The sequence below is a fragment of the Ahaetulla prasina genome, chromosome 3 (assembly GCF_028640845.1).
Source record: "Ahaetulla prasina isolate Xishuangbanna chromosome 3, ASM2864084v1, whole genome shotgun sequence".
Lineage (NCBI taxonomy): Eukaryota > Metazoa > Chordata > Lepidosauria > Squamata > Colubridae > Ahaetulla > Ahaetulla prasina.
The window spans coordinates 130,469,523-130,496,364 of record NC_080541.1 but is presented as its reverse complement, the minus strand read 5'-3'; positions in this window follow the sequence as shown (position 1 = coordinate 130,496,364).

Sequence of the window (26,842 nt, the reverse complement as noted above, 5' to 3'; positions counted from 1 at the left end):
AGGGGATATCGGTAAACGCGAGTGGAGTGCTCCGGAGTGCGGGGGGGTTTTTCTCCCCTGCGGCTGGAAGGAGCACGAGTCATTCTGGAGAGAGGAGAACTTAAAATAAGAAGATTACTGGTTTTGTGGAGCTCTGGAGAGAAGGTGATGGAGAAATTTAGGAGGGAGGGTTTGAAGTGGCTAATGTTGCAGCTGCGGTCTGGCTTCTGGTCCTTGGTCGTGCTTCCTGATCAGTGTGGGTTTGGGTGTGCTTTCTGGGTGGATGTGTGGTGGTGACATCCTGTGTGGACCTCGTGAGTGTGGGTCTGGTGTCATTCCTCGTGTTAGGGACACGTTTGTCAATAAGGGCAGGTTTCCAAATGGCTGGTAGGCGGGAGGTATCATCTCGTTTGTTCATGCTGTGTGGGCGTGTTTCTATCTCGATGGCTTCTCTGATTATTCTGTTGTTAAAGTGTTCAGTTTTGGCGATAGTTCTGGTCTTTTAAAGTCAATATCGTGTCCTGTGACTTTAAAGTGTTGGACCAGGGAAGAAGTTGGTTCCTCTTTTGAATGAGTTCTTGTGTTCTTCAATCGTGCACTTATTCTTCTGTTGGTTTGTCCAATGTATGTGGTGGGGCAGGCGGTGCATGGGATTTCATATACTCCTTGATTTTCTAACTCAATTTTGTCTTTGGGGTTTCTTAGGATGGTGGATATTTTTTGGTTTGTGCAGAATGCTGTCTTGATGTTATGTTTGTGGAGGATCTTGCTGATTCTGTCTGTGGTGCCTTTTATATATGGGAGGAGGGCTGTGCCATTTTCTTGCTCTCTGTCTTGGGTTTTAGTGGGGGGTTCTTTTTGGATTAGTTTGGTAATCTTATTTCTCTGGAATCCATTGGATGTTAGTACGTTTGTGAGAGTGTGTAGTTCGGTTTTAGGTGTTGTTCATCAGCTAAGCATTTTGTTCTAGAGATGAGTGTCTTGGCTCTGAGTTGATCTGTGCTGGGTGGTGGTGGGAGTGCATGCAGATAGCGGTTTGTGTGTGTTTTCTTCTGGTAGATGGTGTGTCCTAGGGAGCCATTGGGTTTCTTGTAGACTAAGACATCTAGGAAGGGAAGTTGGTTGTTAACTTCTGTTTCCATGGTGAACTGTATTTTGGGGTGTAGGCTATTGAGGTGTGTGAGGAAGTTGTCAAGTTTTTCTTTCCTGTGTGGCCAGATTATGAAGGTGTCGTCTACGTATCTGAGCCAGAGTTTGGGTTTGTGATCAGATTTTTCTAGTGCTTGGGTTTCAAAGTGTTCCATGTAGAGGTTGGCAATGACAGGTGAGAGGGGTGATCCCATGGGTGCGCCTTCTATTTGTTTGTAATTTTGTCCGTTATAGATGAAGTATGTGTTGGATAGGCAGTGGTTGGTCAGATCTAGTATGTGCTTGGGGGGGTTATATTTGTTTTGGATAGCTGTCAAGGCTTCTTTGATTGGCACTTGGGTGAAGAGGGATATGACATCAAAGCTCACGAGTAGGTCGCTGGGCTGTAAGTTTTGTTTCTTTATGATCTCTATGAACTGGAATGAGTTTTTTACGTGTGAGGCGATGGATTCTGCATAGGGCTGTAGTTGTTTGGCGAGAAATTTGGCTAGGTTTTGTAGAGGTGAGCCTATGGAGCTGACTATGGGTCTGAGTGGGGTTCCTTCTTTGTGTATCTTGGGGAGGCCGTAGAGCTTAGGGCATCTGGATGATTTCTCTCTGGGAATGATTCTTTGTTGGATTTCTTCGCTGATGGGGGAGGCTTTTATTTTGGATCTAGTGGTTTTTTCTAGGTAGGTGGTGGGGTCTGTTTTTAGGGGCTTGTATGCAGGGTCTTGGAGTAGGTTGGTTGAAGCCTGAAGATGACGAATGAGACTTCGTCGAAACGTCGCCAAGACACTTCCAATTTTACACGGGAGAAAACCCGAACAACCAAAGACCTATATACAAACACCCGTGAAAACCTCAGAAAACAAATATATATATATATATATATATATATATATATATATATATATATATATATATATATATATATATATATATATATATATATATATGTCTTTGGTTGTTCGGGTTTTCTCCGTGTAAAATTGGAAGTGTCTTGGCGACGTTTGACGAAGTCTCATTAGTCATCTTCAGGCTTCAGCTTCGTGCTTCTGGGAGCAATGTGTGATCGCAGCTGTTTCTTCCTTTTAACTGCTAGTGGGGGTTTGAACTGATTGGGTGGGAGCTTGGCTGTGCTCTGATTGGATGGGGGTTTTTTGTGTTCTGATTGGCTGGGGGTGTGTCCTGTGTTGGTGGGGGCGTGGTTGTGTTCAGTCTAGTCTGTGCTGCAGGGGGATTTGAGCTGGTGAGCTGCATAGCTGTTGTTTGGCTTTGTGGTCGTGCTACATCTTCATAGTGGGTGTCAGTCTGCTGCATGTATGGATTGGAGGGGTTTGAAATGGCTAATGTTGCAGCTGCGGTCTGGCTTCTGGTCCTTGGTCGTGCTTCATGATCAGTGTGGGTTTGGGTCTGCTTTCTGGGTGGATGTGCGGTGGTGACATCCTGTGTGGACCTCGTGAGTGTGGGTCTGGTGTCATTCCTCGTGTTAGGGACTCGTTTGTCAATAAGGCGGGTTTCCAAATGGCTGGTAGGCGGAGGTGTCATCTCGTTTGTTCATGCTGTGTGGCGTTTTCTATCTCAATGGCTTCTCTGATTATTCTGTTGTTAAAGTGTTCAGTTTTGGCGATAGTTCTGGTCTTTTTAAAGTCAATATCATGTCCTGTGACTTTAAAGTGTTGGACCAGGGAAGAAGTTGGTTCCTCTTTTTTGAATGAGTTCTTGTGTTCTTCAATCGTGCACTTATTCTTCTGTTGGTTTGTCCAATGTATGTGGTGGGGCAGGCGGTGCATGGGATTTCATATACTCCTTGATTTTCTAACTCAATTTTGTCTTTGGGGTTTCTTAGGATGGTGGATATTTTTCTGTTTGTGCAGAATGCTGTCTTGATGTTGTGTTTGTGGAGGATCTTGCTGATTCTGTCTGTGGTGCCTTTTATATATGGGAGGAGGGCTGTGCCGTTTTCTTGTTCTCTGTCTTGGATTTTAGTGGGGGGTTCTTTTGGATTAGCTTGGTAATCTTATTTGTTTGGAATCCATTGGATGTTAGTACGTTAGTGAGAGTGTCTAGTTCGGGTTTTAGGTGTTGTTCATCAGCTAAGCATTTTGTTCTGGAGATGAGTGTCTTGGCTACGGAGTTGATCTGTGCTGGGTGGTGGTGTGAGAGTGCGTGCAGATAGCGGTTTGTGTGTGTTTTCTTCTGGTAGATGGTGTGTCCTAGGGAGCCATTGGGTTTTCTGTAGACTAAGACATCCAGGAAGGGAAGTTGGTTATTAACTTCTGTTTCCATGGTGAACTGTATTTTGGGGTGTAGGCTATTCAGGTGTGTGAGGAAGTTGTCAAGTTTTTCTTTCCCGTGTGGCCAGATTATGAAGGTGTCGTCTACATATCTGAGCCAGAGTTTGGGTTTGTGATCAGATTTTTCTAGAGCTTGGGTTTCAAAGTGTTCCATGTAGAGATTGGCAATGACAGGTGAGAGGGGTGATCCCATGGGTGCTCCTTCTACTTGTTTGTATTTTTGTCCATTATAGATGAAGTATGTGTTGGATAGGCAGTGGTTGGTCAGATCTAGGATGTGCTTGGGGGGGTTATATTTGTTTTGAAAAACTGAGCACAAACAAGCCCCCACCAACACAGGACACACCCCCATCCAATCAGAGCACAAAACCCCCCCATCCAATCAGAGCACAGCCAAGCTCCCACCCAATCAGTTCAAATCCCCACTAGCAGTTAAAAGGAAGAAACAGCTGCGATCACACATTGCTCCCAGAAGCACGAAGCTGAAGCCTGAAGATGACGAATGAGACTTCGTCGCCAAGACACTTCCAATTTTACACGGGAGAAAACCCGAACAACCAAAGACCTACATACAAACACCCGTAAAAACCTCAGAAAACATATATATATATATATTGGCAGTACCAATTTCATTTGCATTCTTTACTGGAGATTTTAGCACATGCTTTAAGTAAACATACTGTATGAAGAACTGTTACAGGAACTGGGCATGCTAGTTTAGTGAAGAGAAGGACCAGGGGAGACATGATAGTTGTGTTCCAATATTTGAGGGGCTGCCACAGAGAGAGGAGGGGGTCAAGCTATTCTCCAAAGCACCTAAAGGCCAAAGAAGGAATAATGGATGGCAACTGAACAAGGAGAAGTTCAGCCTAGAAATAAGGAGAAATTTTCTGACTGTGAAATCAATCAATCAATGGAACTGCTTGCCTTCAGAAGTTGTGGGAGCTTCATCACTGGAAGCTTTCAAGAAGAGACTGGACTGCCATTTGTCAGAAATGATGTAGGGTCTCCTGCTTGGGTGAGGGTTTAGACTAGATGACCTACAAGGTCCTTCCAACTCTGTTAATATGTTAAAGTACTGCTGGCTTTAGCAGTAAATGTGGTGATTCTGTTTCCCTTCTACATATGTTGCATGAGACAGATATCAAGTCATTCTCTGTCTGGGTATGGAACACTTGTTGTAGAATTCATGATGCCATGTGGCCCCTTCCTAATGAGATCTTAAACAAAAATAGATGTAAACATATTTTTACGATTCTGCAATAAAATAAGCATTCAGCTCTTTGCTTGCCATTAAAGTTCCAATGCTATTTCTTAGCAATGCAATTGTGAACTTGAGTTAGGTAGGTGTGAAAATCTCCTAGTTTTTTTAGTAGAACATGACATGTCACAGTTCACATAACTTAACTCCTATACTAAGAGGTGTGAATAGTGGGAAGAAAAAACATCTTCCATCTAATCTATTTGTAACTGGTATAACTGGTGAAAACCAAACTGAAGCTTTGTAACAGCACCAAAGTTTTGTAGACCAGTAGAGCTGGATCATCACATCTGGAATGCAACAATTTAGATCAGTGGTGACATTCAAAAATTTCCCTACCAGTTCTGTGGCTCGGTGGTGTGTGTGTGTGTGTGTGTGTGTGTGTGTGTGTGTGTCCTGTGACTGATTGGGCATGGACAACTGGATGTCACTCATGGTCACGGCCACTCAGTCACCCCACACCAAGCCATGCCCACAGAACCCAGTAGGAAAAAATGTGTGTATGAACATGAGAATGGCTCATCATGAATGCTGTGGCACAGAGAATCCAAACTTTTCTCCCTCCGTTCACAACGGAGGTGTTGCTCCCTTTATGGTCCCCCTGGCCCCCTTCCTCCTAGGAACTACCTTAAAGGGACAGGCTGCAGCAGCTCCGCTGTGAATGGAGAGAAAAAAGTTTGGATTCCCTCTACTGCATTTAACGTTGAATTCTGTGGCAAAGAAAAGCCGAACTTTTCTCCCTGCATTCACAGTGAAGCTTCTGCTCCCTTTATGGTTTCCCCTGGGCTCCCTCCCTCCCGGGGACCACCTTAAAGGGACAGACTGCAGTGGTTGGAAGAGATGAGCAGCAAGCGGGTGGGCATGGGTGGGGCCAACTAGGGGTGATTTTTACCAGTTTGGCGAACTGATTCAAATCGTCCCTATTGGTTCACCTGAACCGGTTCAATCCTGTCAAATTTCACCCCTGATTTAGATGATCAAAGAGATGCAATAAACTCTTTCCCCCCACCCATCTAATGGTTATTTAAATCTTTGCAGCCCAAATTTGGTAACTCTAGATTTAACCTCTACTTAATTTTTAATTTGCTGGCTAGACCTAGGACACCAGATGTTGCTTTTGTCGTGACTGGGCATAACAATAGTCATTCTTCCAGAGATGCTGGCTTCCATTTAACTCTCACAATGTGTAAAACAAAGTGCACCCAAAAGGGAAAAGAGGAGGAAGAGGTCTGTTTATAAAATTCAAGTAGGAGGATCATACTTGATAATATTACTCGCATTCTACATTCTATGGTGTATTCGCAGTGTCCTTGGGTGTACTAACACCCAAGTTGTATTACTCACTTGTAGATTTAAAAGGTGATTGATTTTATGTGGAATTCTGTAAGTGTGATTATTGCAGTCTCTGGTTTTCCTGTTTCCCCTTTCTCAATACATTCCTTTTATCTGGAGATTTGGCTTATTGGTATAATAAAGATTTTGTTTTCATTAAAACCTTCCCCACATCCCAGACTGCTAGGTTACATAACTACCTCGACACTAGATTTATTAAGTACTAAATTTATAGGCTTTGGGAAGAAAAGTCCAAAAGCCCTTCCTTCTTCTTTTGCTAGAGGTGGGCTGAAGGGAGAGGTCCATTACTAAACAACTAATAATTTCCCAGCCAGGTGGACTTAGATATGCTAAGAGGCTCTACATAAATATTAAAGTGGTAGTAATTGTGCTTTATTTGGGCACCTTTGATCAAAGAGATCTGTAGAGAGGTTTTAATTGTTTTTTCCCCACCCAATTTATAATAGTAGACATGGTAGATATCAAGGAAAAACCCAATTAAAGTGCTTCAAGTTTGCAAATCTAGCTCGGGTGACTGTATTTTCGTTTAGAATCCTGATTAAGAAGAGAAGCTGGCAATGAATAGATGTAAGAGCCAGCTTCCGCCAGTGCCTGTCCTTTGGAATAGAAGACTGATTTTAAGTCAGTAAAGGCTTTTGGCAGTACTACTGCTTGATGATGACACAGCAATTCTTTTGGTTACACAGGTTGGGCTCACAGGAAAAAGCTGGGGCCTTAGTAGAATTCTGCAAAAAATGAAGGACATTATCAATCACTCAAAGATGAAAATTATCGTTTGCTCAGAAAGATCCATTTGCCACAAACATCAATAGAAAATTAGAAATAAAACTGAACAAGTTCCAGCATTCAAATATCTCAGTGCAATTTTTCAAGCTTCCAGAACATGGTAGGAACAAATTAGAGCCATTTCTGTCAAAGTCAACAATAGGAATCTGTTTTGTTTTGGTTTTTCATTCCCAGAGAGGGTAGATGCATGCCTGACAACATCAGTTTTTTAAAGCTAAAACTACATTTCAAATGCTATACATAGGTATGTGTTTATGATGATCTACAGGTTGTACAAGCAGAATAACAGAATAACACAGTTGCAAGGGACCTTGGAAGTCTTCTAATCCAACCCCTTGCTCAAGCAGGAAACCCTCCACCATTTTGGACAAATGGTTGTCCAATATCTTCTTAAAAACCTCCATTGCTAGAGATCCACAACTTCCAGAGGCAAGTCATTCCACTGATAAATTATTCTAACTGTCAGGAAATTTCTCCTTAGTTCTAGGTTGCTTCTCTCCTTGATTAGTTTCCGTCCATTGTTTTTTGTCCTGCCTTCCACATGGAAACCAGCATTATTCCCCAGGGAATGCACTATATTCATTCTATCTTCCTTTAAGGTCTCTCAGCTGAGAGTTTCGAATGTTTCAATATATCATGCCTCCATGTATAGGGTTTTGGATGACTTGATCCTTGAACAATGGGATATTCTCAGACCCCCATCCCAGGGAAGGTAGATTGAAGTCCCTGAAGAACATAAATTTGGGGACCTCCATTGCCAGCCCAGAGTTAAGATAGGGAGGTTGTTTTGCAGCAGGGAAGCTGGTACAACAACAATAATCCCAACTGATTCTTAGATCCCATCATAATGAACAGGGTGGTTTATGGTGTAGTGATTTGTGGTGTGGTGACTCTAAAAGACATAAGTGATCCCTGGATTACAATCACACATCTCTACTCCTGCGCCAGGTTCCCAGCTGATGCCATACCTGAAGGCCAATTAGTCCTACTTCTAAAAGGGCCATCCCCATTTCTGAACCTAACAGTTCTTAGTGATATATGCCATCTTGACCTTCTCATCAACAATGAAATCACAAATAAGGGAGGCCTTACTACAGAGCAACCTGGTATATAGAAACAGCAGCCAAAAGCCAGGGCCTCTGAAGGTCTTCTGACTGGGTAGAAGAGCTGAGACCAATGAGTATAATGTAAATTGGCATGAGGCGTTGATCCTGTATTCCTTTTGAATGGCATTCTTACTATCTCTTGTCATATCTTCCAGTGTCTACCCATATTTTGACTTGATCCTCATGCCCCCAAAGGCAGCAATATCCTCAAATCTAGACTATCAATTTCCAGGGCCAAAGACCTCTTTTCCAAACCCATCCAAGGAGAGGAAGTCAGATAACCTGAGGCACTGTTCTGCCCTAGGCTTCCTGAGTCAATAAAACCCATGAGTAGTCCCAAAAACTTCTTTAATTTCAAAAGCTGTGAATTCTGTTCATTCACAGATAAGTCCCAAATAGTTGTAAAGAGTCCTTTGGGATAAGGCTGATAATCATCCACATTTATCTCCCTTGACACACTGCCAAAGACCTAATTGGCAAAGCCACATGGAGTCCAGAATCAAACAGAGCTTCAGACTTTAAACTGAACAGAATTTCACATGCCTTTGCTCCTCTTTTAAGTCTTATGGGAGGGGCCAATCATCTCCAAGCCCTACTCCTGAGTCGTCCCTTTTGTTTTAACTGTTCTTGCCTTCCGGCAGCCCTGTGCATGTGTGCACTGGGAAAAGACTCCCCCTGTTCCTCTGCCGCACTGAAGTCTGACTCTGGAGGCAGCACATGTTTCCCAGATGGCCCTTTCTCTGCCTCCAATGCAGAGCCCTCATACAAACCTTCCCTAGACTCCAGGACTGGCCTATGTTCCTCCCCAGCCTCCTCACTGTCCGCCTCTGTTGCCAGCTCCACAGACTGCCAGCGGACCACAACAGGCACTTCAGCTTCATTGGTTTTCAGCATCATCAGTATAGCAATAGCAATAGCACTTAGGCTTATATACCACTTTACAGTGCTTTACAGCCCTCTCTAAGTGTTTTTTAAAGAGTCAGCATATTGCTCCCGACAATCTGGGTCCTCATTTTATCACCTCAGAAGGATGGAAGGCTGAGTCAACCTTGAGCTTGGTGAGATTTGAACCGCCAAATTGCAGGCACCCATTAGTCAGCATATGTAGCCTGCAGTACTGCACTCTAACCACTGTGCAACAGTGGCACTATCGGTATACCCAGTGACCTCTTCCCTCACTCTCTACACACTCACAGACTCAATCCAAAGGAGCCCCATAAGGGGTGATTTCCAGGGGTGAAATGCTACCAGATCGGACTGGATCGGGCGAGTAGGTAGCAGAGTTTGGTTCTGGTTCGCCGATCTGGTAGCAATCGCTGGCTGGCCACGCCTCTGAACCAGTCCATGGCCCGTAGTCCAGCCTTCGCAACACCGGAACACCGGGAAGGCAGCTCGCCACCTGCTCGCCCTCGGGTCAGGGGCCCGGGCCCATTCCCCAAGGTCCCGGAGCCACCTTCCCCAACCAGGTCAGGGAATGCACCATTCCCCGACTCTGGCCTTTCCCCGGAGCCGCCGTCCACTCTTCCTTCGCCCACATGCTGCCTGCTTGCTGCCTGTTTCCCCTTCGCCTTTGGTCAGGGCCCAGGGATACCTCATTCCCCTGAGACCCCGGAACCACCCCCTGCTTGCTGCCTGCCTCAATCGGGTCGGGAAATAGAATAGAATAGAATAGAATTTTTATTGGCCAAGTGTGATTGGACACACAAGGAATTTGTCTTGGTGCATATGCTCTCAGTGTACATAAAAGAAAAGATACGTTCATCAAGGTACAACACCTACAACACAATTGATGGTCAATATATCAATATAAATCATAAGGATTGCCAGCAACAAGTTATAGTCATACAGTCATAAGTGGAAAGAGATTGGTGATGGGAACTATGAAACGATTAATAGTAGTGCAGATTCAGTAAATAGTCTGACAGTGTTGAGGGAATTATTTGTTTAGCAGAGTGATGGCCTTCGGGAAAAAACTGTTCTTGTGTCTAGTTGTTCTGGTGTGCAGTGCTCTATAGCGTCGTTTTGAGGATAGGAGTTGAAACAGTTTATGTCCAGGATGCGAGGGATCTGCAAATATTTTCACGGCCCTCTTCTTGATTCGTGCAGTAAACAGGTCCTCAATGGAAGGCAAGTTGGTAGCAATTATTTTTTCTGCAGTTCTGCACCAGCAATGGTGCACCAGAGAAATGCACCATTCCTCGACACCAGCCTTGTCCCGGAGCTGCCACCCACTCTTCCTTCGCCATGCAGCATATACTTACTTTCTTCCAGCGGCTGGCTGCCAGGAAAGGCAAGAGTCCAAAAGTTAGAGTCCTCTCCTTGAATCTGCTGCCGCCATTGCTGTGTTTTCCATGCACTGACTGCGCAAGCGCACACCCGTTTATTTCATTTATTTATCAGCGGCAGGTTGGGTGTGCGCTTGCGCAGCCAGCGCATAGAACAAGGCAGCATATTCAAGGAGAGGAACTCTGGTAACTTTTGGATGCTTGCCTTTCCCGGCAGCCAGCCGCTGGAAGAAAGTAAGTATATGCCGCATGGCAAAGGAAGAGCGGGCGGCGGCTCCAGGACAAGGCTGGTGTCGGGGAATGGTGCATTCCCCGATCCGGTTGAGGAAGCAGCAAGCAGGGGGCGACTCCAGGGCCTCAGGGAATGGGGCGTCCCTGGGCCCCGGCCCCTGACCAAAGGCGAAGGGCGAGCAGGTGGCGAGTGGGCAGCAAGTGGGGGAAGCTCTGGAGAAAGGCTGGAGTTGGGGAATGGTACATTCCCTGACCCCTTTGAGGCAGGTGGCGGCTCTGGGGTCTAGGTGAAGGGAGAACAGGTGGCGAGGGAAAGGGAAAAGATTTTTTTTTCCCCACTGGGTTCTGTGGGCATGGCTTGGTGGGGGGGGGGGTTGTGACTGAGTGGACATGGCTGTGAGTGACATTGAGTTGGCCACACCCACTCAGTCACAGGACACACCCACCCACCAAGCCACACCCACAGAGTAGGTAGCAAAAAAATTTAGATTTCAACTCTGGTGATTTCTATTAGGTTCATAAAAATTCCTAATCTTAAACTGATGATATTAAAAAGTTTGTTTTAAGTTTTACTGTAGTGTATTCCCATTTTACTCTATTTCTATTTTCTATTTTATTTTATACTGTTCTACTATGTTATATGCAATTGTCCCATTTCTCCAGTTTTAAGTATATATTTATGTACGAATATATGTGCTTATTTATTTTAGGTTTTGTGCTACTGTTATTTTAGATTTGTTTGCTTGATTTTGCTGATGATTGATCATAATTAAATTAAACAAGTAGAATAAAAAGAGCAAACAATGTCTCCAAATTCTAGGCATTATATCTGCCAGTTCTTATAGGTACTGAAGTATAATGCAACCAACTAATTGTTAATCTAGTGCTTAGAATAACTGCTACACAAATACTTTGAATCATCTGTACAATCTGTTTGTTTTCTTCTTTTGTTTTAGAGCCTAATCAAGTTTGAGAAACCCCATAATCATGGTTCTTAATATTTGAGATTATTATAACTTCAAAGCAAGTGATTTGTAATAAAACTCAAGAGTGGTTATATTTATGCATGAATCTTTATTGTCTAGAGTAGAACATTTTTTCCTCAAGTTTATTTTATATTTTGAATATTTATTTATGCCTCTTGCAATATATTTTCTCCACAATATGGTATTTATTCTTTTATTCTCCTAATTTTTTTTCCTTCTCCCTGAAATAGCTCTATTGTTGAGATAAAATCTTGCTAAGGTGCAGGGTTCTGTTTTGTAAAAGGTTGTTGTTGTTTTTTTATGTGAGATGCTATTGCTATAAATACACAAGTCTCCTATGATTTTACTTGCATGTAATTTTTTGTGGGTTTTTTCTTTCTTTCTTGAATTATCTAGTCTATGACATGGATTGGAAGCTAGAAAAAAATCATGAAGGGATTGCTTGTCATAGCAAAGTTAAATGGAAATATTTATACATATTTGATCAGTATAGCCTTAGGATAAGTGTCTGCACATGCATGAAAGAAAAGAGAAGAAACTTGATATGAAGCTTTGAAATGAAAACTTAAAATGTAGCTTGCTCTAGGGTCTACAGAATTGGGTGCTCCTCACCATGAAACAAATACAATTTCAAACTAAAGACAAAAGCCTCCTTCTTTTGTTTATTCATAGTATAATCATTCTTGAGCTAGGATGTACATTTGGACATTTTGAGTGTATTTCAGAGCACTCAATGATTGTCATGAGGGAGCATGCCCATTCATAAATTGCAATAACAGTAGGTGTGCCTTTATGTGATTGTAATTTTATATTTATTTATTTATTTATTTATTTATTTATTTATTTATTTATTTTGTCAAACACAATAGTGTATATATAAGTATAAACATGAAATAACCATACGAATTGGATACAGTCAAAGAGAACATTAGGACAGGAACGGTAGGCATGCTGGTGCTCTTATGCACGCCCCTTACAGACTTCTTAGGAATGGGGTGAGGTCAACAGTAGATAGTCTTTGGTTAAAGCTTTGGGGATTTTGGGAAGAGACTACAGAGTCAGGTAGTGCATTCCAGGCTTTAAGAACTCTGTTACTGAAGTCATATTTTCTACAGTCAAGATTGGAGTGGTTCACATAAATAATAAATAGTACAAAGTTAAAATTGAAAAGCAATCCACTCATGAAGGCTAATGTAGCTCTAAAAACAGTAAACTTACTTTTCTGCCTTATACAGAGGTTTGAAAAGAGTGGCCAGCTTTAATGAGTAGCAAAGAAATATTATGTTGCAAAATACAGTTTCTGAATTATCTTTGAAGTAGGCATAGAAGTAGCATAGTAGTTATATACCACTTCATGGTGCTTTACAGCCCTCTCTAAGCAGTTTAGAGTCAGCCTCTTGCCCCGAACAATTGGGTCCTCATTTTACCAACCTCTGAAAGATGGAAGGCTGAGTCAATCTTGAACTGGTCAGGTGTCGGGGTTCTGACAGATGCCCTAATTAACTCATGTGTCTCGAGCCAAGTTTCAAAAGAAATCCAGTTATTTATTAGGAGCAGCATGTTGACATCTACTCAAGTGAGGTCTACTCTGCTGCACATAAATTACAGCTCACCTTTGACCCTGTTTCCCCCTCCTCTCAGTCTGTGTCATGAATCACATTCTCCAACAAGGCACTCCTGCGGGCTGTAGAAACACACCTCATAAACCGGCTTTGGTAATCTGTGATCCAACATTGGAAGAAGGTATGTGTGGAATGTGCTCCCCCCTTCCTGACCATGGCAATTCAAGAGCAGACTAGAAATGCTTTGTGAGTTGACATCAGGATTGAATTCTTGGCAGTGGGTAGAGTTAGCCTGCAATACTTCATTCCACCACAGCTCTTTAACTATTTAACTATTCTTTGGTCTCAGGCAATCCCAGGAAATAGATATGGGAGAGAAATTTGGTAGAAGGTGCAAATGGAATCTCTCATTGCTCTGATCACCAGAATTACTATCCTGTAACATAGGTTAAAACAATATATTTGTTTTATGCTTATGATAGAAGTGCACAGCCCTAAGAAATGGCTAAAGATTTCCAGAGAAGTTCATTCATAGAGGAGTCAAATGTTCCTTGTTAACACATCTTAATGAGGTTACCTAACCTTGGTCTTTATAAAAGTTACCAGTACAGGAAGAGGATTTTTGGCAAGATCTAAATTCCCAATAGATGATTGAAAATGTGCACAATTAACTGTTGATCCTGGGAAATGATGCATGGAGCCTCTATTAGCAGCCTTTTAAAAAATGACCTTCACCCAACCCAATGTATTGATTCTGGATCTCACAGATCTCCCAGGTGAAGAATTTCAGAAGTTGCAACCCCAGAATATTTGGAGGTAGCAAGCTTGGAAAGATAGTCTATATGAAAAACATTTACTATGACCAATGAATAGGGACACATTGGCTCAGTGGCTAAGATGCAGAACTTGTCGATCGAAAGGTCGGCAGTTCAGCAGTTCAAATCCCTAGTGCCATGTAATGGGGTGAGCTCCAGTTACTTGTCCCAGCTTCTGCCAACCTAGCAGTTTGGAAGCACATAAAAAATGCAAGTAGAAAAATAGGGACCACCTTTGGGGGAAAGTAACAGCATTCCGTGCACCTTTGGTGTTTAGTCATGTCGGCCACATGACCATGGAGACATCTTAGGACAGCACTGGCTCTTCGGCTTTGAAATGGGGATGAACTGGGAACAACTAGTACGTATGGGCGAGGGGAACCTTTACATTTTCCTTTGTTGTTGTTAGTTGTGAAGTCATGTCTGATCCATCGCAATCCCATGGACAACGTTCCTCCAGGCCTTCCTATCCTCTACCATCCTCTGGAGTCCTTTAACTTTGCCTATAGCCAATGTAAATAACAATAAAAATTTAGAATGTGTTCATATTCATTTTGACTTTTATTATTTATTGTTAATTATTTGTATGGCGTATAAATCTAAATAAATAAATTTACAAGTGCATAGCTCTCCATATTTTCACCAATGAAATGCTGGGCATGGCAATCACAGCTTTTAGAGAGTCTTGTTACATTTCTCTAGACATAGTAAGATGAGATAGTAGGTGTTCTCTTTTCTTGCATAAATCATCTTTGGTTTATTATCCATAACTTCAAGAAGGAAAGTATCCAAACTGTGAACATCAGAGATCCCATCTTTTTGTATGATAAATTGATTTAATCTTCCCTGAGGAAAGTTTACAGCTTGTAAATTTGATTATCAAATCCCCTCAAGTTAGAGGTTTTAGTAGTAATATAAATATTCCTGATTCCACACCACTGCAAATATATATTTAGATATTATCTTCTTTGAGGGTCTTCCTAATGACCCTATACCTATGCCTATCCACAAAATGAGAATAACTTGCAAAGTAAAAATTGTCAGGCTACATTTGCTAATGGAAAGGAATTTGAGAGGAAAAGAACTGTCCTCATACAACTAAATTCTAACAAGGCAACTATTAAATTACAGCCACAAGGGATTGAAGATATGAATAAGCCAACTGGAATGGAAGGGAAAGATCTTAAGGTCAAAGTCTAGGAATCAGGCTGAGGATAAGTTAGGGAAATGGGTAGAACAATAAGATATCAGGATGATGCACAAGCCATACTTAATTATACTGAATCTTCCCAAATTTAGATTTCAGAGAAGATATGCAAAAAAAAAAAAAAACCAACCCAAAAAAACCCCCAAGAACCAAAAAACCCTTGCAAAATTTTATGCATGGAAAGCGCAAAATAAAAGAGAGTTATCAGCTATTAAAATCTCTTTTCTTCCTTCCTTCAGCCTGTTTCCATTTAAGAAACTGTAAAAAACAAATAAAGACTTAACCTCAAACTACTGCCTTTCAAAATGTACATAGAAAAATACAACAGAAAGCCCATATTTAGTTCAGGTTGCTGCAGTTTTTCTTTTTATTATTAAATCAGATTTTATTCAAAATGAATCAATTCAACTCAGGATGCAAAGTTGGCTGAATCAATCCACATTTCTCTTTGAAGTATCAGCATGTTTGGGAATAGACATCCCAGCAACAGCCGCCTTCTACTAGCTGATCAAAGAAATCTTCTACCCAGGGGCTTGTTTTAAATCAAGTCAAGTGCAAAGGTTAATACCATGTAAATAAATCTGACATCTGTATTTCATGTCAAGTTAATTACCAAAGTTTATTTGTCAAACTAAGTTAACATTGCTAAAGTAGGATACGGTGTTATCGTCAGCATTTTTTAAAAAGGGAATTTCATTGAACAGATTGGCAAAATATACTGGTAGGTGATAATGCTATAGAGAGTGGCTTATATTTTAGGGAAGCTAACCTTAGAATTCATAATCTGAATCTATGTCAAACTAGATTATAGATAGAATAGAATTTTTTATTGGCCAAGTCTGATTGGACACACAGTGTACATAAAAGAAAAGATACATTCATCAAGAATCATAAGGTACAACATTTAATGATAGTCATAGGGTACAAATAAACAATCAGGAAACAATCAATATCAATATAAATCATAAGGATACAAGCAACAAAGTTACAGTCATACAGTCATAAGTGGAAGGAGATGGGTGATGGGAACCATGAGAAGATTAACAGTAGTGCAGATTTAGTAAATATGCAAAAATAAATAAATATTTAGTAAATATTATGAAAGATCTAGTTTGCAATATTGTTAAGCAGGTGGATAGATAGATTGTTAAGCAACATTTCCCCCCACACCCTATGCTTCATTGCTAGCAAGAATCCATTCAACAATATCATGAATATCCCAATGCACATTTTCCTAACCATGATGCTGTCACCTTCTACTGGGGTATATGGTGATGGTTAGTGGAGGAACTGCTATGGTTATCAATATTTGGCAAAGAACAAAAGCAGGCCTGCTGGATAAGACCAAAGGCCCATCTAGTCTCTCTGTTACACAATAGCCCTACTGAGGCATTCAAGGAGCTGATAAACGTGTACAAGAGAGATACAAACCTCTTCCTTTATAGTATCCTAGCAACTGGTACTCAAACTCTGCCACCTATAATTTCAGAAGTAGTAAATAGCCATTAAGCTTGATTCTCTCTGTTTGTAACTGTCTGAACCAGTGGGCATCGCTACATCTGAGAATAGCAAGTTCCACTATTTAATTATATTCTGAAAAGCAGAAAAGGTGGAGCTCTCTTGCTCTTATCCCATTACTGAGCTGTGTGATGAACTCCCTTCTCTGCTGCAGCACCAGGGCCAATAGCCAGGGCATCTACTCAGTTTGCCTAATAACTAATTTTAAACAAAGCTAAGATGTGTAGGTTTAATATTTTGATGTATGGGCCAAATAAAGAGCTTCAAAAACTGAATTTACTGATAGAATATCAGGTTGACTTTTGATACATGTATTCCGTAGAAAGGGTACCAATTTGCTTTCAATAACCATTTGCTCTATCAGATTTAGATTTGTAAATCTCATCTACACTAATAACCCAGTCTTCCTTCTTTAGTTCTGAGCATCCCTGGAATGGATATCATGGCTTGATCAGACTTAAGCCACAAACATTTTTGGTAGTTTTAATTTAGCTGCAGGAAGAGAAGTGTTTGAGGTAAAGAAGATGAGGTAACAAATACCAGAAATAAACTGAATAAACTGAACTGAAAAATCTGGATCCATCTTGTATGCCTATGCCTACTACTTTCATTCAAAGACAGCCATTTGGGAGTTCCAAAGACAGTAGTTAGTTCCTTCTTTTTTGCTTTATTCCATATTCTGAAATGAAAGTGCTTTAATAAGAAACACACCTACGAGCTAGCCCAAGTATGCTACCTGTTGGAACTGGTCATAATCTTTTTAAATTATAAACAACCATTTCATGTTAAGGGCTCAACAACAAGACTCAACAACTGCCTCAACCTCATCTTTTGCAACAACACGAACTCAATTTATGGAATACAAACAAAAGAAGCTTTCTCCAACAGTGACCACTGCATGATAGACTTTTGTCTCAATATACACCCTCACATAAATCATCATAATAATAGTACTCCTAACTACAATTTTAAAAAAGCCAACTATGACCTTATAAACAACGTTGTCTCATCTTTTGACTGGCAAAATCTATTCTCAATCTGCATCACTGCCGAATACCACTATAAAGTATTCCTATTTGAAATCAATAGAATCATCAAACTATACGTACCACAAATCACCACCAAAATCAAAACAAAAAACAAAAACAAATTACCCATATCAATAAAAAAGCTTCAATCCAAAAAAAAAAATCCCTCTGGAGAAAAAACAAAAAGGGCTATGTAGCTAATTTCAAAAACCGCTTCAGAAATATTTGCAACCAAATAAAAACTGAATGCACCATTTACCACACCAAGCAAGAAGAAGACCTTCTACGCACTAATTCCAATCACGCTTTTTATAATTTTGTGAACAATAAACTTAAAGAAACAAGATCCATCCCACCACTAAAAGAATGTAATGGCAAAGAATGTACTGATGAAACAGTTAAAGCAAACCTCTTCAACACATTCTTTGGCTCAGTCTTTGTTAACAGTGATGGCTCACATCCGACATTCCCCAGTCGTACTAACAATGAGTACAACGACTTAACACATATAGACTTCACAGAAGATAATGTTGAAAAAGCTCTTCGCAACCTGAAACCATCTTTATCTATTGGGCCTGATGGACTATGTGCATACTTCTTAAAAAGACTTTCAATTAATATAGCAGAACCCCTAAGCATAATCTTTGATAAAGCTTTCACGACTAGTTCCCTTCCCAAATTTTGGTCTCTAGCCACAGTCATCCCTATCTTCAAAAAAGGAGACCCCAGCCTAGTCGAAAATTACAGACGAATCTCTTTATGCTGCGTCACCTGCAAAGTAATGGAATCTATCATCAACCAATCCATTACCCTCCACCTAGAAACAAACAATCTACTCTCTAATAAACAATTTGGTTTCAGAAAAAAATGATCATGTAACTTACAACTTCTCCACTGCAAAAACATATGGACTACAAAACTTGATCAAGGCAAAGCAATAGATGCAATCTACATAGACTTCTGCAAAGCTTTTGACTCTGTGGTACATGATAAACTTCTCCTAAAACTAAAATCCTACGGCATTTCAGGACCTCTTCACAATTGGATAAATGCCTTCCTGTCAAACAGAAAACAAGTGGTCAAAATTGGCAATGCTCTATCAAATCCTGTTCCTGTCAAAAGTGGCATTCCCCCAAGGCAGCATTCTTGGACCAACTCTGTTCATACTACACATGAATGCTCTGTGACCTTATCTCAAGTCATTGTGTTCTCTTTGCTGATGATGTCAAACTATTTAACACCACCAACAATACTTCTACCCTTCAAAAAGACCTTGACTTTGTATCCAATTGGTCTAAAACTTGGCAACTCCAAATCTCAACCAGCAAATGCTCAGTCTTACATATTGGGAAAAAGAACCCTAACAATAAATACAAGCTTGATGGTCATTACTTACAGATGACCCCCACTCTGTTAAAGACCTTGGAGTTTTCATATAAAATGACCTAAGTGCCAAAGCCCACTGAAACTACATAACAAAAAAAGCTCTAAGAGTTGTAAACCTAATTTTACGCAGCTTCTTTTCCAAAAACTCTACACTACTAACCGGAGCATACAAAACATTTGCTAGACCTATTCTTGAATACAGCTCACCTGTCTGGAACCCATACCACATCTCAGACATTAATACAATTGAACGCGTCCAGAAATATTTTACAAGAAGAGTTCTCCGCTCCTCTGAAAACAACAAAATACCTTATACCACCAGACTTGAAATCCTGGGATTAGAAAATTTAGAACTCCGCCGACTCCGACAAGACCTGTGTTTAACACACAAAATCATCTATTGCAATGTCCTTCCTGTTAAAGACTACTTCAGCTTCAATCGCAATAATACAAGAGCAAACAATAGATTCCAACTTAATGTTAACCGCTTCAATCTTGATTGCAGAAAATATGACTTCTGTAACAGAGTTGTTAACGCTTGGAACTCACTACCTGACTCTCTGGTCTCTTCTCAAAATCCCAAAATCTTCAACTAAAAACTGTCTACTATTGACCTCACCCCATTCCTAAGAGCACAAAGTGCCTATGGTTCCTGTCCTATTGTTCCCTTTCATTATATCAAATTAATACTTTTGCTTATATACACACATATTTTAGCCTATATTTTATATTTTATATATATTTTAGCCTATATATATATGTTTATATGATATGTTGTTGTTTTTATGTCAATGTTTGCGTATACTGTTGTGACAAAAATAAAAATAAGGGCTTCCTCCTGGATTAAGTGCTGAATGTTATTTTAAAATGCTTCCCTGTGATACTTAACTATTCTTTAAAGCAGGGTTCCCCAACCCCCAGTCTGTGGACTGGCACCAATCCGCAGCATGCCAGAAATTTGGTCATGCAAACAAGCAAAGCCCCATCCACAGGATGCAGGCAGCACATGAAACTAATGCCCCCTTGGGGCGTGGAAAAACCTCTCTCCATGGAACCAGTCCCTGGTGCCCAAAAGGTTGGGGGCCACTGCTTTAAAGGACAGAAAGTGTAAAGTGTATTTGTTTATTTAATGTCTCTTTGAGCCTTCACTTGTATTTTGAAATGGTACAACCCAGCACAGGTTTATCACATTAGTGAGAACAAGGCATTTGTTGGTCAAGGGTGAGTAAATTTGTTGAGTGAATTCTCTTTAGGCACATTCTGAGCTTACAACAGAATGTTTTCTAATGATCATTCTCTCTACACTCTCTTTCTCTCTAGCATTCTCATTATTTTAATCCTCCTGTCTAATTCCACAGATACAAAGCAATTGGTGTTACCCCGATGCACTTTGTCACTTGTCTTAGACATTGATTTTTGAGAAATTTAGTCATAACTTTGATTTTTACATAACACAGGTGATAATCTAATGCTACTGTAATTATTGGTGAATTTTTGAATAAATTTTTACATAACACGGGTGATAATCTAATGCTACTGTAATTATTGGTGAATTTTTGAATGAATTGAGAAAAAGAAATATCCTGAAAAGGTTTGATCATTATTGCTTTCCAGATGACCCCACCCTGTTAAAGACCTTGGAGTTTTCATATCAAATGACCTAAGTGCCAAAGCCCACTGCAACTACATAACAAAAAAGCTCTAAGAGTTGTAAACCTAATTTTACGCAGCTTCTTTTCCAAAAACTCTACACTACTAACCAGAGCATACAAAACATTTGCCTATTCTTGAATACAGCTCACCTGCCTGGAACCCATACCACATCTCAGACATTAATACAATTGAACGTGTCCAGAAATATTTTACAAGAAGAGTTCTCCGCTCCTCTGAAAACAACAAAATATCTTATACCACCAGACTTGAAATCCTGGGATTAGAAAATTTAGAACTCCGCCGACTCCGACAAGACCTGTGTTTAACACACAAAATCATCTATTGCAATGTCTTTCCTATTAAAGACTACTTCAGCTTCAATCGCAATAATACAAGAGCAAACAATAAATTCAAACTTAATGTTAACCACTTCAATCTTGATTGCAGAAAATATGACTTCTGTAACAGAGTTGTTAACGCTTGGAACTCACTACCTGACTCTCTGGTCTCTTCTCAAAATCCCAAAATCTTCAACCAAAAACTGTCTACTATTGACCTCACCCCATTCCTAAGAGGACTATAAGGGGCGTGCATAAGAGCACAAAGTGCCTATGGTTCCTGTCCTATTGTTCCCTTTCATTATATCAAATTAATACTTTTGCTTATATATACACATATTTTAGCCTATATTTTATATTTTATATATATTTTAGCCTATATATATATGTTTATATGATATGTTGTTGTTTTTATGTCAATGTTTGCGTATACTGTTGTGACAAAAATAAAAATAAGGGCTTCCTCCTGGATTAAGTGCTGAATGTTATTTTAAAATGCTTCCCTGTGATACTTAACTATTCTTTAAAGCAGGGTTCCCCAACCCCCAGTCTGTGGACTGGCACCAATCCGCAGCATGCCAGAAACTTGGTCATGCAAACAAGAAAAGCCCCATCCACAGGATGCAGGCAGCACATGAAACTATGCCCCCTTGGGGCGTGGAAAAACCTCTCTCCATGGAACCAGTCCCTGGTGCCCAAAAGGTTGGGGGCCACTGCTTTAAAGGACAGAAAGTGTAAAGTGTATTTGTTTATTTAATGTCTCTTTGAGCCTTCACTTATATTTTGAAGTGGTACAACCCAGCACAGGTTTATCACATTAGTGAGAACAAGGCATTTGTTGGTCAAGGGTGAGTAAACTTGTTGAGTGAATTCTCTTTAGGCACATTCTGAGCTTACAACAGAATGTTTTCTAATGATCATTCTCTCTACACTCTCTTTCTCTCTAGCATTCTCATTATTTTAATCCTCCTGTCTAATTCCACAGATACAAAGCAATTGGTGTTACCCCGATGCACTTTGTCACTTGTCTTAGACATTGATTTTTGAGAAATTTAGTCATAACTTTGATTTTTACATAACACAGGTGATAATCTAATGCTACTGTAATTATTGGTGAATTTTTGAATAAATTTTTACATAACACGGGTAATAATCTAATGCTACTGTAATTATTGGTGAATTTTTGAATGAATTGAGAAAAAGAAATATCCTGAAAAGGTTTGATCATTATTGCTTTCCAGATGATATTAAAAACTAAGCCAAACCATTGGCATATAATTGTTCTGATGTATCTTTAAGGTTAACCAAAACACTTGTTAAGGGATCATTATAGAAAGGTACTGATTTTCCAAATCTTTAAAAGATCAAGAAGGCAGTTCTTCTTAAGACTCAAACATTAAAGCACCAATCAAAAGTGACTCGAGGAAAATTACTTGGTGGACAACACTTGGAGAACAGAAGCAGCCTTCATGAATGTGACCAAATAACCCTCCTGATGTGCATCCACATGAGAGAGGAACAACAGAAGAGCTAACTGGATGGGAGCCAGTTGGAACAGCCACCCAAAACAATTAGTCAAGGAAGGACATTTCAGCCAAAGAAGAAATAGCAAGTCCTCTAAAGATCATCCGGAGCTGATCATCCAAAGATGGAAATACTACAAAGACATGTTTCTCAAAAAGTGAGAGTCCAGAGATCTGCTTCAAGCCTTTTTTTTTTAATGTAACAGTCTGGAATAAATCTCCCTTTGATGTATTTTTTATCATTTCTATGATTTATTTATATATTGGGTTATTCCGAGAAGGGCTGAAAGGATTTGATCTCTCCTGTTGGCAGGAAAATGAATTAATAAATTATAGCCCACTTAACTGGAAATCATATGTTTCCTATCCAGCTTCCAACAGAATTAGCCCCCTTGCCTCAATTACTCAAAAGTTGCATGCACACACCCAATAAATTACTCTTCTGAAATTTAATAACTGACCAAGAAGATTTTAGCTAATTAGACAATATATCCCTGTATATGAACATGTGTTAATTTTAATATGATTTGCAGAATGAATCATGACTTGTCAAAACACTGAATGTGTTGTTTTCTTAAATGTGTGCAATCTATATATTTACTTGAATTACATCTTACTTAACTCAGAGGGGCTTTCTTCTAAATTTCAAGAAAGGATTCAATTACATGAGGAGAAGATTGTGAAGATAAGGAAAAGAATAGCCCAGTGAAGGAAAAATCTGGGACAGTAACATAGGTTAGAATTAATGACACAAAACATGCAATGAGTGAACTATGATTTTCTGATTATTTTTGATAGAGAGAGCAATCTCAAGAGATACAGAATTCATTAGATTTCCACTCTAAGCTATTCAATTGTGACTTCTTCAAAATTCAAAGCTCAGTGAAAGTGATATGATAAGATTTCTCCAAGGACATCTTGGGTAGATTGAAGGGTCAGCCAACACTTTTAAGGGATCCATAAAGCTATCATCTCATACAGGATTCTGAGTAAGGTACACTAAAACAAAAAACAGAACAAAATGTTGCATATAAAGCTTCTGTTTTTGCAGATAAGTGGGCCAAATTGTACAAAATCCTATGTTTATTGTTTGAAATAAAAAAAAGCCATATGGAGAAAAAGTGCTTAGGTCTTTTTTCTGAAAGAATTAGGTCAGTTTTAAATTTGAATATGATGTTTGTGGCATTAACCTACCACATTATCAACTTTATGATAGGGCTTTTAATTGAACATCTATATTCATGTAGAAGGATTTCTTTAAATCATCATTATCCATTTTGGCTCATTTAAAAAGACAGTGTGTGACTCTTTGAAAATCTGGCAAATCAATTGATTAGTAATGGCTATTGACTCAATTGGTTGACAGCATATATAAGTGAAACATGTATTGCTAAAATAAAATTGTCTGAATGATTTAGCACCCCAAAAGAATGTCACTTGAGGTTTCATAAAGAACTCTGGGTCTGTTATGCCTATAGTTTAGTTAAGAGACTCATCCTGCATAGGTGGAAATAAAACACTCTAGAAGTCAATGAACAGATTCAAGAGATGTGTTCTTTATCTATTTCTGAAATGCCTTTAGCTTGTAAAAATGAGATTTCCCGTTTTAGTTCGGTGTTTCTTTAATGTGCCTGACAAAAACTTTAACAGGGCTTTCATTTGTGCCAGAAGAAAATTACTTTTCTGTGCTGGTTGTAACATAGAATGGAAAGGATTTAATGATAGAACAAAATATAAAATACAAAAATACAAAAAGACAGGAAAGCTGTACAAACTCAGATGGGATCATAACTGAGAGAAAAGATTTTTCAGCATGAACTAGTGGGGCTTCAGGAGGAAATTGGATTCCCCCTAAAGCAAATGGCAAGTAGGAAAGCTCCCAAGGACATATGCAATCTTCATAATTCTGTTTGTTAATAAATGTAGGGTTGACTCTAGGCACAGGGGGGAAAGTGAACAAATCATTAAGAGGCACTTGCGGGAAAGATTACACAATCCCAAAAAAGAGGGGAAATATGAAAAAAGAAACTCAAAATAACCCTACTTTGATTTTATTTAGTATAAGAAGTGAGAGAGAGAAATTTGGACAGGCTTTCAAGAGTTTGTTATTTTATCTTACCTTACATTATCTTTTATAAATAGCACTCCTGGTATCTCTGCTCTGCCTATTTCTTGACCTGGCTGATCTTGAGTAGTGACATTGAAAGCCTTCCCATTATTATTATTCTTTTAAATCAGAGTGGCATTGAATATTGCTCATAGGCCTTGAGGATGCCTACAGACCCCTGAGGCATTCCACTGACTTCAGAACAAACTGTGGAAACATTGTTTGACCATCAACAGTTGTGGATATACAAATAATGAACCTGCACAACATCATGTTATAGTTAACAAGCAATTTGATCAAGGTTTCCCTCATCTGGGCAAAGTCCCACAAATTGGTTCCCAACTAGTATTACTCTATTCTCCTAGAAGTCTACTGGAGAAAGGTTGGGGGCTCTACAACAATTTATTTATTTATTTATTTTATTTATTTGTCACAACAGTATATATAAGCATAAGCATGAGATAACTATACGATATATAAGCATATATATAAGCATAAGTATAAAATAATTATACGAATTGGATACAATCAAAGGGGACATTGGGACAGGAACGGTAGGCACGCTGGTGCTCTTATGCATGTCCCTTACAGACCTCTTAGGAATGGAGTGAGGTCAATAGTAGATAGTTTTTGGTTAAAGCTTTGGGTATTTTGGGAAGAGACCACAATTCCTGATCTTCAAAACTTATCATGGATTGTTTATGGCAGTACATCCAGTGGAATTTCTTACAACTTATCAAACCAAAGATCACACAGTTAAGAATTGAAGTGGGAAGTCTGTCTAGTATGATTCTGGTAATATAACCTTACAATAAAATAGAATTAGTTCATCTAGTTCTGTTCCTTAATCAATCAGAATAGAGCTGGAAGGGATGTTGGAGGTCTTCTAGTCCAGCCCCCTGCTCAGCAGGAGACCCTATACCATTTCAGACAAGTGATTGTCCTCTGTATTTTACATGAGAAGATTGACATCATCCTGCAGTCATGTGAGTGTGACTTGCAACTTTCTTTGCTAATGTTTGCAGAGTGAGTGGGGAAGCTGCCACAAAGTCAGAAAGTGTAGTGATGTGAGTCCTAGCTTAATGACCCATAGTGATTCTCTTAATGATGATAACTGGGAACTGCCAGAACTACCAATGCTGAGCAGCACAGTCAGGTGGCATCATGCTTTACAACCACATGGCTTCATGACCCCAATGGCCATTGTTAAGTGAGAACTACCTGTAGTAGGCAAGGCACTAAGCCTAAGAAATTTGCAATGACTGTTTCACTGTTTTTTTTGAATTAATAAGTGACTGAAGGATTTGAAGCATAAAGGAAATAATAGGAAAGGAGATTTTACCACCTTTTATCACTTCTGCCTCCTGCTTTCTTGTAACCTTCTCAAAATCCACTTTGGAGAACCCAAATAATACCAGTAAAGCAAACTTTGTCTGCAGTACAGGAACAGAGAAAGTGATGATAGCTGATGCTTTTACTGTTACTCCAAAGTATATGACCATGGTTTGATGTACAAAAATTAGTGATTCACCCTGTGGTTAATTAAATGTAATAATTTTTAATTAATTAAAATATCATTTCCACTTATTTTTTATTTGAAAAAGAAGCCAAAAGCAGCATAAAAATACAACCCCCTGCCCTCATGATTACAGTCTTAAAAACACAAGTTATGGTATATATTGTCCCTAGAAAGTTTATTCAAAAAAAGTGTACCTCATCATGAATGAGCAAATACAGTCAAAGTTTACTATTCTACAGGAATGGTTTTGTTCTATTTCTTGATAGTTCTCCTCCATGCCTTCATAGCTCAACTACAGACTACAGTATATATTCATTGAATTTAGGCCTTCTCACTCTTGCGTAAAGTTGGCTATGACCTCCAATGGCATGGATTCTGGCATAAACTCTTGTGTACCACTTTCATTGCCTGAAGATTCCTCAGAAAATACTTGGTCTTGCATTTTTGTTTTTATCCCTTGGTTTTTGCATTCTGCAAAATATTTCTGGAAGAAATAAAACTTCAACAAAATCACAATTGCGCAATATTATCAACTTTGATATATTTTCCATCTAATCTTCTATGTGCAGCATTGGTTGCGGAAGGTTGTGAATCTCCTCAGAACATATTGGTATCAGTGTTATTTTGCACTAGTGGACATTAATCAAGCTGCAAAGATTTGATAATCCAGCCAATCTAAAGGAGGAAAAGGTGACCAAGCAGAAGTCACAGTTGCTATAGAAATGTATAAGGTTCAGATTCAAATTCTTCAGAAATATTTATTGTTATGAA